This window comes from Mus caroli, unplaced genomic scaffold (genome assembly GCF_978045245.1).
Source record: "Mus caroli unplaced genomic scaffold, Mus_caroli_1 scaffold_17, whole genome shotgun sequence".
In the NCBI taxonomy this organism is placed as follows: Eukaryota; Metazoa; Chordata; class Mammalia; order Rodentia; family Muridae; genus Mus; species Mus caroli.
The window spans coordinates 10,847,501-10,863,026 of record NW_028227272.1 but is presented as its reverse complement, the minus strand read 5'-3'; the positions used below and the strand labels follow the sequence as shown (position 1 = coordinate 10,863,026).

General features: G+C 42.8%; 1 protein-coding gene and 1 pseudogene across 1 annotated transcript in view; both read right to left on the bottom strand.

Moving 5' to 3' along the window:
• Positions 1-15,526, bottom strand: part of Bmerb1 (bMERB domain containing 1) — a 123,898-nt gene that overhangs the window by 21,286 nt on the left and 87,086 nt on the right. The window lies entirely within an intron of this gene.
• LOC147000586 (Y-box-binding protein 1 pseudogene) lies at positions 13,921-14,767 on the bottom strand (annotated as a pseudogene).

The window sequence follows — 15,526 nt, the reverse complement described above, 5'->3', positions numbered from 1 at the left end:
AAATATCTCTAGCCTCTTTGCTTTTGCTAGAATTGTTAAGCTGTAGCTATTTTTGTAAACTGAGTCATACAGGAAACTGGTGTGTTCTATACTAGTACACCATGTAGGGATAAGAAAAGTTCCCAGTATCTTTATGAACTAGGTTTACAAGTTGCAAGTCTTATCTTGATACTAAAAGAGCTTCAATTCAGAAATTATTACTTTTATAATAAACTGTTAAAGATGATTAAGCTTTGATATGGTCAGAACTATGCTTATTGCCATGCTAAGTACTAAAGTAATTAAGAAAAGAACTTTATTTAGCTTTCATATGTTCTCAAGATATAGCTTAAAGCAAGTAACTAAAAACAGACAAGGACTGTTTAACTCAGATATGCTTGACAGACAGTCCTCAAATGCCTCAGAAATCTGTAGAATATGGCATTTAAAGTGTTTAATAAAAAGCTTTACATGATAGGGAGACTGACATTTCCTGGGAACACTGCTAATCTCCTCCAAAGAAGACGATGGACACAAAAGAACTGGTGATGATGGAGAGCTGTCACTGGGCTGTGAACTGATCTCTACCTCAGTTGCTGACAGCGTGCTCTTCAAACTGCACACTAAGCAGGACACTGGGGAATTGATTGACCTGCCTTGCCTAGACAAGGTAGGACAGTCCCACTAAGTTCCTACTCCACAGGAAAGTCTGTCAGATGTTCTGGGCCTGGCAGCTAAAGACTCATGTTGCCCCGGGACCTCTGCCCACAATGACCACAGAGCTAGGGTGACTGACCATTGTAAATAGATTCAGAAGCTGCTTTGGCTTCTTATTATGTAAGGTCTGAGTATATGAAAGCTTAAGTTGGGAAGACCTAAAAAATGCTTTAGGATTTTAAAGATTTTATTTATTTACTTTATATACATGATGAGTACACTTTAGCTATCTTCAGACACACCAGAAGAGGGCATCTGATCCCATTACAGATGGTTGTGAGCCACCATGTGGTCACTGAGAATTGAACTCGGGACCCCTGGAAGAGCAGTCAGCACTCTTAACCTCTGAGCCATCTCTCCATCCCATGCTTTAGGGTTTTAAATGGTGTGTAATACAAGTTTTAACTTGAGACAAGTCAATAAACATTATAAAGGTTGGAAAATGGGAGACCTTAAATGTTGACAAGAAGTGATGTAAGGTATATAAAAGAAAATTTAAAAAATATTTCAGATTTCTTTCCCCTTCTATTTAACTAGACAATCCCTTACTGTTGGAAAACTGCCAAAGAGGCTTTGTTCTGGTCCACCAAAAAGATTAAGGCCATATGTAGCAGATAAAGCTATGACTTTGTGGGGAAGTGTTGGGAGCGACCCTGTTTGAATGTTAACTGCCAGTCAGCCATAAGTGCTTATTTACAAAGTCTTGGCCTTAGTGGAAAAGTGCTAGCTTAGTTGAGATTTCTGTGGGAAAAGTTGAGGCCTCTATGGGAAAGTACTACCCCCAGTTAAGAACAAATAGCTATAGATCTTGTGGACAGGCACCTAGCAACCCACTCTGTTCTGTTCCTCCTGCTGAACTTTTTACATAGCCAATATCCTGATTTTGGCAACAGGTGCATTCCCTCAGAAACAAAGCGATTCTGCGTCACTGCCCTCCCCATATCCTGCTTCTATTGGGTATAAAACCTGCCTGAGAAAAATAAAATTTAGCCGGGCATGGTGGCACACGCCTTTAATCCAAGCACTCGGGAGGCAGAGGCAGACAGATTTCTGAGTTCGAGGCCAGCCTGGTCTACAAAGTGAGTTCCAGGACAGCCAGGGCTATATACAAAGAAACCCTGTCTCGGGGGGGGGGGGGGGAAGAAAGAAAGAAAAAAAGAAAGAAAGAAAGAAAGAAAGAAAGAAAGAAAGAAAGAAAGAAAGAAAGAAAGAAAGAAAGAAAGAAAGAAAGAAAGAGAAAATTTGTCAGCTTGATCAGATTTTTTTTTTTTTGTCTTGCTGTCCGTTCTTTATGTTTCTTGTCCCCCATTCTCTCCACAGGTGGTTCTTCAGACCCTGTTCAACTGTCCTGTGGGTCAGGACAGGGAAGAGATCTATTGCAATGGTGGGAAGCACAGATTAGCATTCCTTCCTTCAACTTCAGGAACAAGCCATAAAATAGGAGGTGTTCCTAATAAAGGTATTGAAAAATGTTATCAAAAACAGTCACAGACTGTTCATAGTCACAGTTCATAGGGAGGACACAGCATAAATTAGCTCTCCAAATTCCTATGGGGGAACCACTGCTGTTAGAGCACCAACTGCCCTACCATTAAAATAGTAAATTGGCAATCATGCTTGGATAGATCAGTGGTCCTTAAATAAAGAAAACTTACAAGCCCTAGACCAGTTGGCCCAAGAGAGTCTATTGCCAAGAAAATGGCAGGTTATAAGTCAGAAGGTATAAGTAAAATAATAACAAAGTCCATATGCTTCAGTTAAGAAATCAGAATATCAATGGCTTATGCTATAAGATCAACAATCCACAAATGGGACCTCATAAAATTGCAAAACTTCTGTAAGGCAAAGGATACTGTCAATAGGATAAAATGACAACCAAAAGATTCGGAAAAGATCTTTACCAACCCTACATCCAATAGAGACCTAGCTAATATCCAATATATACAAAGAACTCAAGTAGTTAGACTCCAGAGAACCAAATAACCCGATTAAAAATGGGGAACAGAGCTAAACAGAGAATTCTCAACTGAGGAATATTGAATGAACAATAAGAACCTAAAGGAATGTTCAACATCCTTAGTCATCAGGAAAATGCAAATCAAAACAACCCTGAGATTCCACTTCACACCAGTCAGAATGACTAATCTCAAAAACCCAGATGACAGCAGATGTTGGCAAGGATGTGGAAAAAGGAACACTCCTCCATTGTTGGTGGGATTGAAAGCTGGTACAACCACTCTGGAAATCAGTTTGGCAGTTTCAGAAAATTGGACATAGAACTACCTGAGGACCCAGCTATACCACTCCAGGGCATATACCCAAAAAATTCTCCACCATATAACAAGGACGCATGCTCCATTATGTTCATAGCAACCTTATTTACCATAGCCAGAAGCTGGAAAGAACCCAGATGTCCCTCAATAGAGGAATGGATATAGAAAATGGAGTACTACTCAGCTATTAAAACGATGAATTCATGAAATTCTTAGGCAAATGAATGGAACTAGAAAATATCATCCTGAGTGAGGTAACCCAATCACAAAAGAACAGACACAGTATGCACTCACTGATAAATGGATATTAGTGCAAAAGCTCCAAATATCCAAAATACAATTCACAGACCACATGAAGCTCAAGAAGAAGGATAACCAAAGTGTGAGTGCTTGGTCCTTCTTAGAAAGGGGAACAAAATACTCACAGGAGCAAATATGGAGGCAAAGTGCAGAGCAGAGACTGAAGGAAAGGCCATCTAGAGACTGTCCCACCTGGAGATTCATCCCAGGTACACTCACCAAACTCTGACACTATTGTGCATGCTAAGAGATGCTTGCTGAACACTTAGTGATATTACATGAAGAGTTGGTAAAAGTCTCACCATTCTGGTACATGTGTGTGTGAGTCTGCTGTCCTGACAACATGAAGCACTCAACATGTTATTTATAGTAAATGTAGTTTTCTACAAGGAAAACATTTGTCCACCTAAATAACAATAGAAGTATGATATAATAAACACAAAATTAATAAAAAGCCATTATAGTGAGTATCATGTACATTAAATATGATGTTGCTGCTGCATTTACTTGAGTACAAAGTTCTGTTATATCACTAAAAATAATGAGTAAAAATTGTAAAAAAAAAAAAAAAAAAAAAGAGATGCTTGCTGAAAGGAGCCTGATATAGCTGTCTCCTGAGAGGCCCTGCCAGAGCCTTACAAATACAGAGTCAGATGCTGGCAGCCAACCATTGCACTGAGTGTGGGGTCAATGGAGGAGTGAGAGAAAGGACTGAAGGAGCTGAAGGGGTTTGCAGGAAGAACAATATCAACCAACCAGACCCCCCAGAGTTCCTAGGGACTAAGCCACTAACCAAAGAGTGCACATGGCTCCAGCTGCTTGTGTAGCAGAGGATGGCCTTGTCAGGCATCAATGGGAGGAGAAGTCCTTGGTCCTATGAAGGCTGGATAGATGTCCCAGTGTAGGGGAATTGAAGGTCGGGAGACAGGAGTTGGTCGGTGGGTGGAGGAACCCCCTCATAGAAGCAGGGGGAGGGAGAATTGGATAGGGGGTTTCTCGAAGGGGAGGAAACTGGGAAAGGGGATAACATTTAAAATGTAAATAAACAAAATATCCAATAAAAATATATTAAAAACTTTAAGCATAAAAAATCAGAACTGTATGCTATTCTCCTAGTTCTATTATATTTTCCAGAACCTTTTAATATAGTTATTGATTCTCAATGTGCAGAAAGAGTAGTTTTACATATAGAAACTTCTTAACTTATTCCAGATGATGCAAATTAACTTTGTTATTTATAAAACTACAACATGTAATTTGAAACAGCGATCATCCAATATATATAAACCATATTCGGTCTCCTACAGGTTTTCTAGTATCGCTGGCACTAAGAAATGAGGAAATGTACCAATTATTAATAGGAAGTGTATTAGAGGCTTCAAATTTTCATAAAAGGTATCATATAAATAGTAGAAGTTTAAAGAAAAAAATTCTATAACCTAGCACCAAGACTTTCCTACTTGTTCCCTGTGAAATCAAGTTCCATTCCCCTGAGGAACCCAAAGAAACGGAATTGGCAGATGGCTCTGTCCCACTTTGCAGAGTCTGAAATTTAAAGTATGTTCACCATACATTGGGTATGTATTCAGGAATTCAATGGACTTCTGCCCTGAGTTCTGAAAAGGCTGACTCTTTAATTATACACTCATTAGAAGTGATGTCCATCTTAAGGATACATTTACAGATTAAAGCTGATAATGTCCCATCATACGTACCCTGTTCAATGCAACAATTTTTAAAATATTTAACATAAAATGTATTACAGATATACCTTACAATCCTACAGGCCAAGCAATTGTGGAAAGATCCAACTGTACTTTAAAGGAAATGCTCAAAAATAAAAGTGGGCTATGATGTCTCCCAGATAGATTACATAATTCTTTATTACCTTAAAAATGTTTAAGTGTCAACGAGACAGGTAGCACAGCTGCTGAAAACCACTGGATTTTAGAAAGGACTGCTGGGTTAAATCAGTCTGCCTACATTAAGGATGTGGTAACCTCAGGATGGAAGTTCAGGGATGTGTTGAGTTGAGGGAGAGGTTATTGTTTTCTTTCCTTCTTTCTTTCTTTTTTCTTTTTTTGCTTTAAATGGTTTTATTAAAAACTATATCACATAGTCGGGCATGGTGGCACATGCCTTTAATCCCAGCACTTGGGAGGCAGAGGCAGGTGGATTTCTGAGTTCGAGGCCAGCCTGGTCTACAGAGTGAGTTCCAGGACAGCCAGGGCTACACAGAGAAACCCTGTCTCGAAAAACAAACAAAAAAACAAAAACAAAAACAAACCAAAAAAACAAAAAACAACCCCCCCCCCAAAAAACTGTATCACGTGATAGGTGGGAGGATAGTTACATATGTATATATATATAAAGAAACAAAAAAGTCAAATATTATATACAGGTTTAAAAAATGGTTTTATTTCTGGAAATGAAAAGCTGTGAATTCCTTTAGTGGTAATAAAGAGATTTGAGCATGGAAGACCTCCTGAAAATCTTGTCTGCTGACAGGGAAAGTGAGGAAGAAGAGACCCAGAAGAACAACAAAACAGGTGACAAAAAGCTGGTTCCCCATGGGAACAGCTCAGAGACTGCTGAGACATGAATCTCTGCAGCATGAAGCCAATGAGTCTTTTTGACTATGTGGTCCTCATGACTTTTAGATGGCAGATGGGGATTTATAGCGCCCCGTTGCAGTTTGGTTTCCAGTCCAAAGAGACTTATAAGATGGAAAGATACCTTTCCCCTGCTCAAACAGAACAGAGAATCATCTTCAGATGATTTGTGTACACCACACATTCCATACATATGTTAAAGCAAAAAATGTCCCTACAATGTTACCTTTCAAAGTTTGTGTGTTTTCAGAACAAAAACAGCAGACACCAATGAAAACAAAGCAATTAGCCCCAGGTGATCCAGTCTCAGACTGTCTCAGCTGTTGTTTCCTTAAAAATTGCATCCAGGACAGCTTCAAAACAGCTAGCCTCAGGTGGTCTAACTTCATGAACAACCTCAGCCAAGACTTCAGCTAAGCCCTACACTGTCCTATCCCACAGAGCCTGGACCATGAGGGAAACAGCCAGCTCTCCCAGGACTTGACCGACCAATATCCCAACTTTCTTAGGATCCCCAAAAGATGTTGTCACCTCAGACAGAATGAAGCAATTTAAATTATGGTGCCCTCATTCCCTAGAGTTGGGTGGGTGGGTTTTGGTCATTTAGTGGGCTATGGATATTTGTTGTTTACAGGATTTAGTTACAAGTTATCAGTCATGGTCAGGGAATAAAAAACAGGAAAGGAGGTTAGACTCACGGATCTCTCTTTTTGTTCTCCCCTTTTCCTTCTTTCTTTACTATCTAGTGTTAGCAATGAAGTGGGAAGAGGGAGGATAAAGGATGAAAGGACAAAGAAGGGTGGATTGTTTTTTTTTTTTATCTTCTTTTAGACTAAGAAAGCAATGATGATTCTCAAGTATTTTAGATTGGTATGGATTTTTGTATGGTGGTGGATATTTAAGATTATATGCAACTCATTTAAAATGTAATGGACAGTTCTAATGCTATGAAAACGCCTCAACTCTGACACCTCAACCTACTAAGTCTACTTAGCGCTGCCTGCTGGAATACTGACTGACCTTGTTGGTTTGCTCGTGTGTAGGTAAGAACTCACCAGAGCTATCGCAAGTTCAACAGTCATGTCATGTCTGGTAGATAGCATGTCAGCACTCCTCCCAACCCTTACACTCTTTCCACTGCCTCTTCTGAGATGTTCCCTGAGCCCAAGGGAGGAGGAACGACCCTAGGTTTTGAGAAAGGGTCTCTCACTGAACATGGAGCTCATTGATTGGGTTAGATCGGCTGGTCAGAAATTCCCTGAACGTACTTGTCTGCACACCTCCCCCAGCACTGGGATTACAGACCAGCAATGCTGCATCCAGCTCCTCTCCACACCTTCCCAGTATTGGGATTACCAACCTGCAATAAACTCGCGTCTCCACACTTACATGGCAACCACTCTGATGACCAACCCATTCCCCTGCCCCTTCTCTGTACTGTTTATTTTCATTTTTATGGTGAGTTTGTATTAATTAATTTTAAGTCTGTACTATTACTACTACTACTAACAATAATGATAATAATATGTGTGTGTGAATGTATGTGTACATGTGTGATGCTAGAGATGAAATCCAGGGCTTTGCTCAAACTAAAGAAATGTTCTCCCATTGAGACACATAACCCACTCAGCTCTTATCTGGATAATTTTGAAAAACTTGAATATTTTTAATTTCATGGGCCACTCCTTTCTTTGGAGACCACTATCATCACACTGGCCTCAGCAGAACCCCTCCATTCTCTGGCTTTTTTTTTTTTTTTTTTTTTTTTTGCCTCACCTTTAGAGTGCTTGGGTTCTGGCCACTCATAGGTTCTACAAGCCTATGAGCTATGACCCCATATCTTCCCAATCTTTGACCAAACCTTTCCTAAGTCATAGCAGTTTTGCCTCTCAAATTAATTCCTATGCAGCCTTAAGACATCCCAGTGTCTCCTTCTGGAACCTTCTCTATGCGCCCAGGCTAGTTCAGTTCCTCCCCCTTCAGTTTTGTGTTTCTTCAGACTGTAACCTCCTTAGAGGGATTCAACTTCTTTGTTTCCTGCATGGCACATCTCAGTCAATATGTGATTTTTTTTTTAAAGAGAAAACTGGAAAGCTGGCAGGTGGGAAGAACACACAGTCCTGGATTCCACTGAAACAATGCAAGGGGAAAATTCCAAATCCTATGAGAGAGACACCAGGAGGATAATAACACCTATCAAAGGCAGTGAGTCACTCCGGGAGAAACACAGTTAACCACTGGTAGTTTAAGTAGTGCAGTTTTGCATTCTGTCAACAAGCTCCTGAGGTTGCTGCCTCTTCCCATGCCTTCCATGGTCCATCACCTGTTCCCTGTCTTGTCTCCCACATCCTCCATCCCCACTCCCAAAATCCACCCAACTCTCACACTAACACCAACAAAAGATAACACATAGTTGACAATGTCTTGCCAGCCTGAATCTGGTCCCATGTCTGGTGAATGCTCTCTGCTTGTAGGGCACGTATTCTCATTCTCTCTAGCAGTCTTAGAGAGGTTAAGTCAACCAAGATCATAGAGCTGGCAAGATTCTAGAGACAATTCAGGGACAATTGCTACTATAACACCGTGTGCATGTGTACCCAGATATCTTCTTCTTGTCTTTGTTCCATTTTTGTTGTCATGGGCCTTTTAGAAGACTCAGGAATTAGGCCAGGTGTAATGATCCACCCAGGCATAGCTCTGTGAGTTTGAGGCCAGTCAGGTCTACACAGTGAGTTCCAGAATAGCAAGAACTACATAGAGAGACCCTGTATCACAAAACCCAAACCAACCAACCAAACAAGCAAACAAGCCAGGGGTAGATGGGTTTTCTTGGCAGGATTAAAAAATTTTTTTGGAAAATATCCCATATTTTCTATCATCCCTCAAAACCTCTTCAGTGTTTGAAAAACGTTCTTGACATAGGCAATAAAATATTTCTCTCAGTTTTGTATAAGGATTTAGAGGGGGTGGAAATTAATGTAGTCTAGGCTGGCCTCCAACTCCTTATGTAGCTGAGGCTGGCCTTGAACTCCTGATTCTCCTTCTTCTATCTTTCACGTGCTGAGATTGCCAGGCAGATAGCCAGATCCAGCTCTGCCTTGTATATGACACACTTGGTAGAGAGCCATACTATTTTAAAAATTTTATTTGTATTACACAAATCCCAAGTTAAATAAAATTGTGGGCTTGGTCTGAGAATGGTCGGGGATGGAAAAGAGTCTCAACTGCAAGATCCCAGATCTCCTGTCCCTTCCCACTTACTCCTGAAAAACTGGTAAACTGGGCTACTCTAGCTACAGGGTCTGGAGTCTGCCTCTACCAAAGCACAGAGGGTCCCTCTCTGAAGCCCTTGGCTATTTCTAGTCACCTCCTGCAAGTTTCATTAGAGTTGTTGCACTAACAGATGTAAAATTGCTCTGATGACATTTTGTTTTGTTTTAATTCTTTGAGACAGGGTTTCTCTGCATAGTCCTGGCTATCCTGGAACTCCCTCAATAGACCATGCTGCCCTGGAACTCAGAGATAGCCTCTGCCTCTGCCTCTGCCTCTGCCTCTGCCTCTGCCTCTGCCTCTGCCTCTGCCTCTGCCTCTGCCTCTGCCTCTGCCTCTGCCTCTGCCTCTGCCTCTGCCTCTGCCTCTGCCTCTGCCTCTGCCTCTGCCTCTGCCTCGTCTCCTGAGTGTGAGGTGGGGTTGTGATAGCCCAGGACTACAGAGGAAAGGTAGTGGAGAGCTTCAACTCTGGATACCTCAAATGAGGATGGGAGGAGTCAGCTCCCTCCTTCATCCTAATTTGGTGCCATACAGTTGACTGCCCACCATCAACCCCTAGTAGAATTTATTATACTGACAGTTATCAGGCTTTACTCCTTGTTTGACCTTATAAGGTTTCCATGCCGTACAGCCCCTGAGTATGCAGATGAAGCATCTTCCAACACCCTTGTCCTGGCCAATGATGCACAGACACACAAACCTTGCCCCCAGAAACCCTGGCCACCTCCCCAGGGGTATAAGTACCCATTTCTCCCCTCCAATAGATGAACCAGTTCTCAGAAGCTATTCTGGGGTGTGTGTTCTTTCTGCTCACTCACCACTGACCAAGATCCTGCCTGCATCTGCCCACCCTACTGAGCTTCCCTCCCTCCAGTTCTGCCTGGTGTGCAATGGATTTGACGACCCCAAGTGAGAAGCAGACAGAGGGTTGCACCTAAATGCTGGGATTAAAGGCATGTGCCACTACTGCCTGGCAGCTTCTAATAATTAATGGCAAGCCAGCCTCATGTTTATTCAGCACCATTATTAGTGGCCTTTTTGTTTTTGTAGGGAAGAGGGATCTTGGGGCTTACTGAAACAGGAAGGAACAGCAAGTCCCTTTTGCTGGTGTTCCAAAACTGTAGAGTCATGTGCTGACAAAGGTATCAACTGGCTTGGGGCAGGGAGTAGTACCTGGATGGACCTGGGCTGGAGTCACTTATCAGTTTCTGTGCACATACCAGCGTGTCCCCTGTTTAACTACTGATAAACAAGGCTCCTGAAAATTGAGCCCAGGTCTGGTGGCAGACACCTGTCATCTCAGCCTCTTACAAGAAGAGTGGGTGTTCGAGACAAGCCTAGCTATGCAGGGAGTCACCTCAAAATTCCAAACCAACGAAAGCAAACAAACAACAAGTTCCCAACATGTATAAATGAGATAATACTCATCAAAAAGAAAAAGTATGTTCTGAAATAATCAGACTCTAAAGTATGGCATTAAGTGAAGGAAGACCATAACATGTATTATTTCATTGACAGGGAAGTCTGGGGAGGCATAATTATGGTGACAACAGATCAGGAGTTGTCAGAGGTACAAAAGAAATAGGGATTGACAGAAATGTTCCTTATCCCAGGCCAAGTGTGGTAGCACACACCAATAATCCCAGCACTCTAGGCTGAGGCAGAGGAACATGAGTTCAAGGCCAGCCTGGGATACAGGAAACCTCTCAGAAAACCAAAGGGAGTAAAGAGATTGTTAGAAATATAACATCACTGGCAAGAATCAATAAGCAAGCAATGTAGGGGTCATCTCTTCAACCTGTTTTAAATTTCTCCAGCATTTGACGAGAAGAGAAGCTGAGCATTGTGTGTAGAAAGATCCACAGCTGTGATGATGAAAATAGTTTCTGGTACTACATGCACGTGCATACGTACACACACACACAAACATGTGCACATGCACACACACTCACACGAGCACATGTACACACACATGCACACATACACACACATGCTTACATACACACTTTGTATTCATTAATACTTTATACAGATGTTAGCAATTCATCCTAAGAACAAACTTTGCAAGTAGGGACTGTCATTTCTCTTCTAGATGAAGAGCTAGCAGACTCAGAGATGTTAAGTGGCCCAGAATCACACAGCTAGTATATGCTGTAGCCAGAATGCTGACAAACAGCCTGGCTTGGATACCACATGGAGCTCACTGCTGTTCCAAGCTATTCAGCTGACACAAGTTCAGCCTGACCCTCTTCAAAATTCCCCCACGTTCTGCAGATGGCAGGCCTTGTTTGACTTAGAAAGCAGTTTGGAGACTATCTATTGGTATTTGCTGACAGTCTTTCCAAGGGTTGGAGAATTGTTCTTATGGGCAGGAGCATGGCTTTTCCATTGCTCCACATGGAAGAATTAGAATGGACCAGTTGTTCTTAGAGAAGTTTAACAAGAGAGCAGGCCCTGCCCTGGCTCAGCCAGCCAGAGGCTCATGGGCGAGACTTTAACCACTTGGCCATGAATGAATGTATTGTGCGGTCCTGCAATGTAGTAGTGGCGTCCTGGCCAGACTGATCCTGTGGCAAGTCTCTGGCATTTTCTTGATCCTGACCATTTTTCTTTTCAAGTGTCCCCCCACCTTCTGTGTGTGTGTGTGTGTGTGTGTGTGTGTGTGTGTGTGTGTGTGTGTAGGCCAGAGAACTACTTTTGGGAGTTGATTCTCTCTTTCTACCATGTGTAACTCCTTGTATCAAGCTGGGCAGCAAGTGTCTTCTCCTGCCATGCCATCTTGCTGACACCCAGAGTGCCCCTGCTACCATCCTGAGCTCTCTCTTTGGGAAGTTCCCAATGAGAGCATTCTCTCCACCTCCCCTCACTTCAGTGAGTCTATAGCACTGTCAATGAATTCAAGCTAGCCTCTGCTTTCATTTAGTTCTGGACAGATCTATGTAAGTGGGATGTTAGAACAGACCTTACGAAATCCTTGTTAAGAAAGCTTGGTGTGTCCTGGGTGTTGGATCTTTGTCAGACCCCACAACATTTTGGGGGCTCATCCAGGATCTAGGACACTGATACCCAAGCACAACTTTTTGAATTGCTAGCTTCAGGGAGACCTCTGGAGGTGAATCTAATATTCTGGTTCTGGTTTTGTGTGCTTCTTGTGACCCTTGAAAAAGACTGGATGCAGACCTGCTCTCCCAGTCTAGGGAGGATGAAGGCTGCTTCAGCTCTCTCTGGCCTCTTTTTGGTTGGGGATCTTGTTTGTTGGTTTGTTTTTTCTGTCAGTCTCTTTGTCACGTTCTGTCTACATTTTTCAATGTCCAGTCTTACTTTTGCTTTTTCTGATCTCTGTCTTCTTTGTCCTGGACTTCGTGATAGAATTGGAGTAATCCACTGTCCCATCCCCTCTTGAACCTGTTCATCATTTTAAGGAATTTTAGAAGAGCATTTCTCAGTCTTCACAAGGTCTACTCTGGCAAACTCAAGACCTTCTGCCAGCTTGAATGGCCCACCTCTAAGATTGGCCCATGGGGGGCAATTTCATTATTATTATTACTATTATATATGCTTGCAGTTTGTTGGCTTTTTGGAAAAAAATCAAGTTGTAAACTTTATTACAAATTAAAAATGAAGTTCTTAAAAATCTCAACTTGACCAGATATGAAACAATTTAAAAACCATTAAAGGTGTATAGAGAAAAACCTGGCCTTTTTTCTTTTTCTTCAAAAACATGTTTGTCATTACCAAAGAGACATCATTAGGTAAAAATAATAATAACCCCATGCTGCATAGATAGTGCAGATAGTTCTAATGTTATCTGATCAATGGGTAAAAAGCAAGCACTTAAGGTCTTCAGCTTCAACCTTGTTAATTTCTTTTTTTAAATATAATTTAATGGGGGGGGGTCGAGATAGGGTTTCTCTGTGTACCTTGGCTGTCGTGGAACTCACTCTGTAGACCAGGCTGGCCTCAAACTCAGAAATTCACCTGCCTCTGCCTCCCAAGTGCTGGGATTAAAGGCGTGTGCCACCATGCCCCACCTTAATTTTATTTTAAATTTATTTTTCTACACTCCATATTCCATTCCCCACCCCCTGCTCCATCCACCCTCCGTATGCTCCACATCCCACACCTTCTCCCTACCCTACCCCATCTCTGTCCCCACGTGGATGCCCCCCACCCCCGACCTCCAAACTCCCTGGAGCCTCCAGTCTCTTGAGGGTTAGGTTCATCATCTCTGAATGAACACAGACCCAGAAGTCCTCTACTGTATCTGTGCTGGGGGCCTCATATCAGCTGGTGTATGCTTTCTGTTTGGTGGTCCAGTATTTGAGAGAACTTGGGGGTCCAGATTAGTTGAGACTGCTGGTCCTTCTACAGGATCGCCCTTCTCAGCTTCTTTCAGGCTTCCCTAATTCAACAACAGGGTTAGCTGCTTCTGTCCATTGGTTGGGTGCAAATATCTGCATCTGACTCTTTCAGTTGCTTGTTGGGTCTTTCAGAGGGCAGTCATGATAGACCCCTTTTTGTGAGCACTCCATAGCCTCAGTAATAATGTCAGGCCTTGGTACCTCCCCTTAAGCTGAATTCCCACTTTGGACTTGTCACTGGACCTTCTTTTCCCCAGGCTCCTCTCCATTTCCTTCCCTATAATCCTTTCAGACAGAAACAATTATGGGTCAGAGGTGTGACTGTAGGGTGGCAACCCCATCCCTCACTTGATGTCCTGTCTTCCTGCTGGAGGTGGGTGTTCATTTCTTATTGCTGGAATTTCATATTCATTTTTTCTTGTTGGATGACCAAACTGGATGATGATAGAGATGGTAAGCCTGCTCAGCCTCAGGAGCTGGTGGATCGGCTGCTTTTGTCTTGCCATCTTGTGGTTTAGGATTCTCTGGGCATCTGTGTCAGTAATTGAAGTTGCCGAGATACTGACGTTGAGGTGGCTGCAGACCTTGGGTATCATCTCCTTGCTTTTCTTTGTCCTCTTCATTGTCATCCTCTCTAGGCTATCTTTGGTGAGAAGGGTCCCTGTAAAATCGTGGTCTGTAATCCCGATACATATTCTGTCTCACCTTGCTCTTCGTCACCCTGGCTGTCTGCACCCTCCATCACTTTTCCTTGCAGAGTGGGGTTGGAATACTGTGGTTGCTACGCATAGGGTCTCCAAATGTAGTAAGGTGAAAACCTTTGCCTATGTTCTTTTTCCCATTTTCATTATTCTGGTAAATTTGCTGGCAATTGCGTGGAGGGCCCTCCGACATGGATAGCGTCTATAATGGTTACGGTCTGCTGCGTATTTACTGCCTTGAACTGGAACTCTACCAGGGTCTGTAACATTTGCTGCCTCCGAATCCTTTTCTCCTTCAACCACATCAAACTCCACAGTCTCTCCATCACCTACACTGCGAAGGTACTTCCTAGGGATATTCTTCTTTATGGCAGTCTGGTGTACAAATTCGCCTTCCTTGGTGTCATTCCTGTTGATGAAACTGTATCTGTTCTTTACATTGAACCATTTTACTGTTCCCAAAACCTTCGTTGCGATGACCTTCTTGCCCCTGCGGTGCTGAGGGCAGTGGCAGGGACAGCAGGTGGCTGGTGGGTCTTGGCCTAGCTGCTCATGGTTGCCGAGATGGTAACTGGGGCTTGCGGCAACAGCTGAGGCTCCTCCCGGGTGTGAATGGTAACTAGGCCTGCAGCAGCCATCTCAGTGTTCTCTGGGGTCCTGGACACTTTCAATTTAACTGTGATTTACTCCACATAGGCAATCATCTTTAGATGACAAGGACATCCCGACCAAACCCCCTATATTGTGACTTGGTGATACCTTGTGGAAGAGCCACTTAAATGGCTCAAAGCCATCTTGCTGCATTCCATTGGCAACCCTTGAGTCCTTCTCCTGAGACCCAAGTCTCAGAGGGATGATAAGGAAATTCCTGTTCTCCCAGTCATGGACAAGGTCATACTGTGAGACCCCGACTTAAAGCATTTCTCCCTGAAAGGTAAAGCCCTTGGACGTTTCCCAAGCTTGTTTTCCCTGATTTCTAAAAATACAGCCAGAAAGACACTCTTTGTTCTCTATAGCCAACAAAAAGCCTTTTTGTTTTCTGTGCTTTACAGTCAGAGATGCGATGATTGTGGGGAGACCTAGCCAGGCGCTTGTTTGGCTCCCTGCACCAAGGACAAGGAGATAGATTCCACAGAGAAGAGCTGTAGCCAAATTCCTCCCAACTCCTCCCAATTCCTCAGCTAGCTGTTAAAAGCCCCCTACTGTTACCACTCCACAGGAGTTCATCCTCAGCTAGCTGACAATAAAGCCTCTTGCAGTTTGCATCAGGTGTGGTTATCTCTCGAGTTATTGGGGTGCCAGCCAGCTCATCC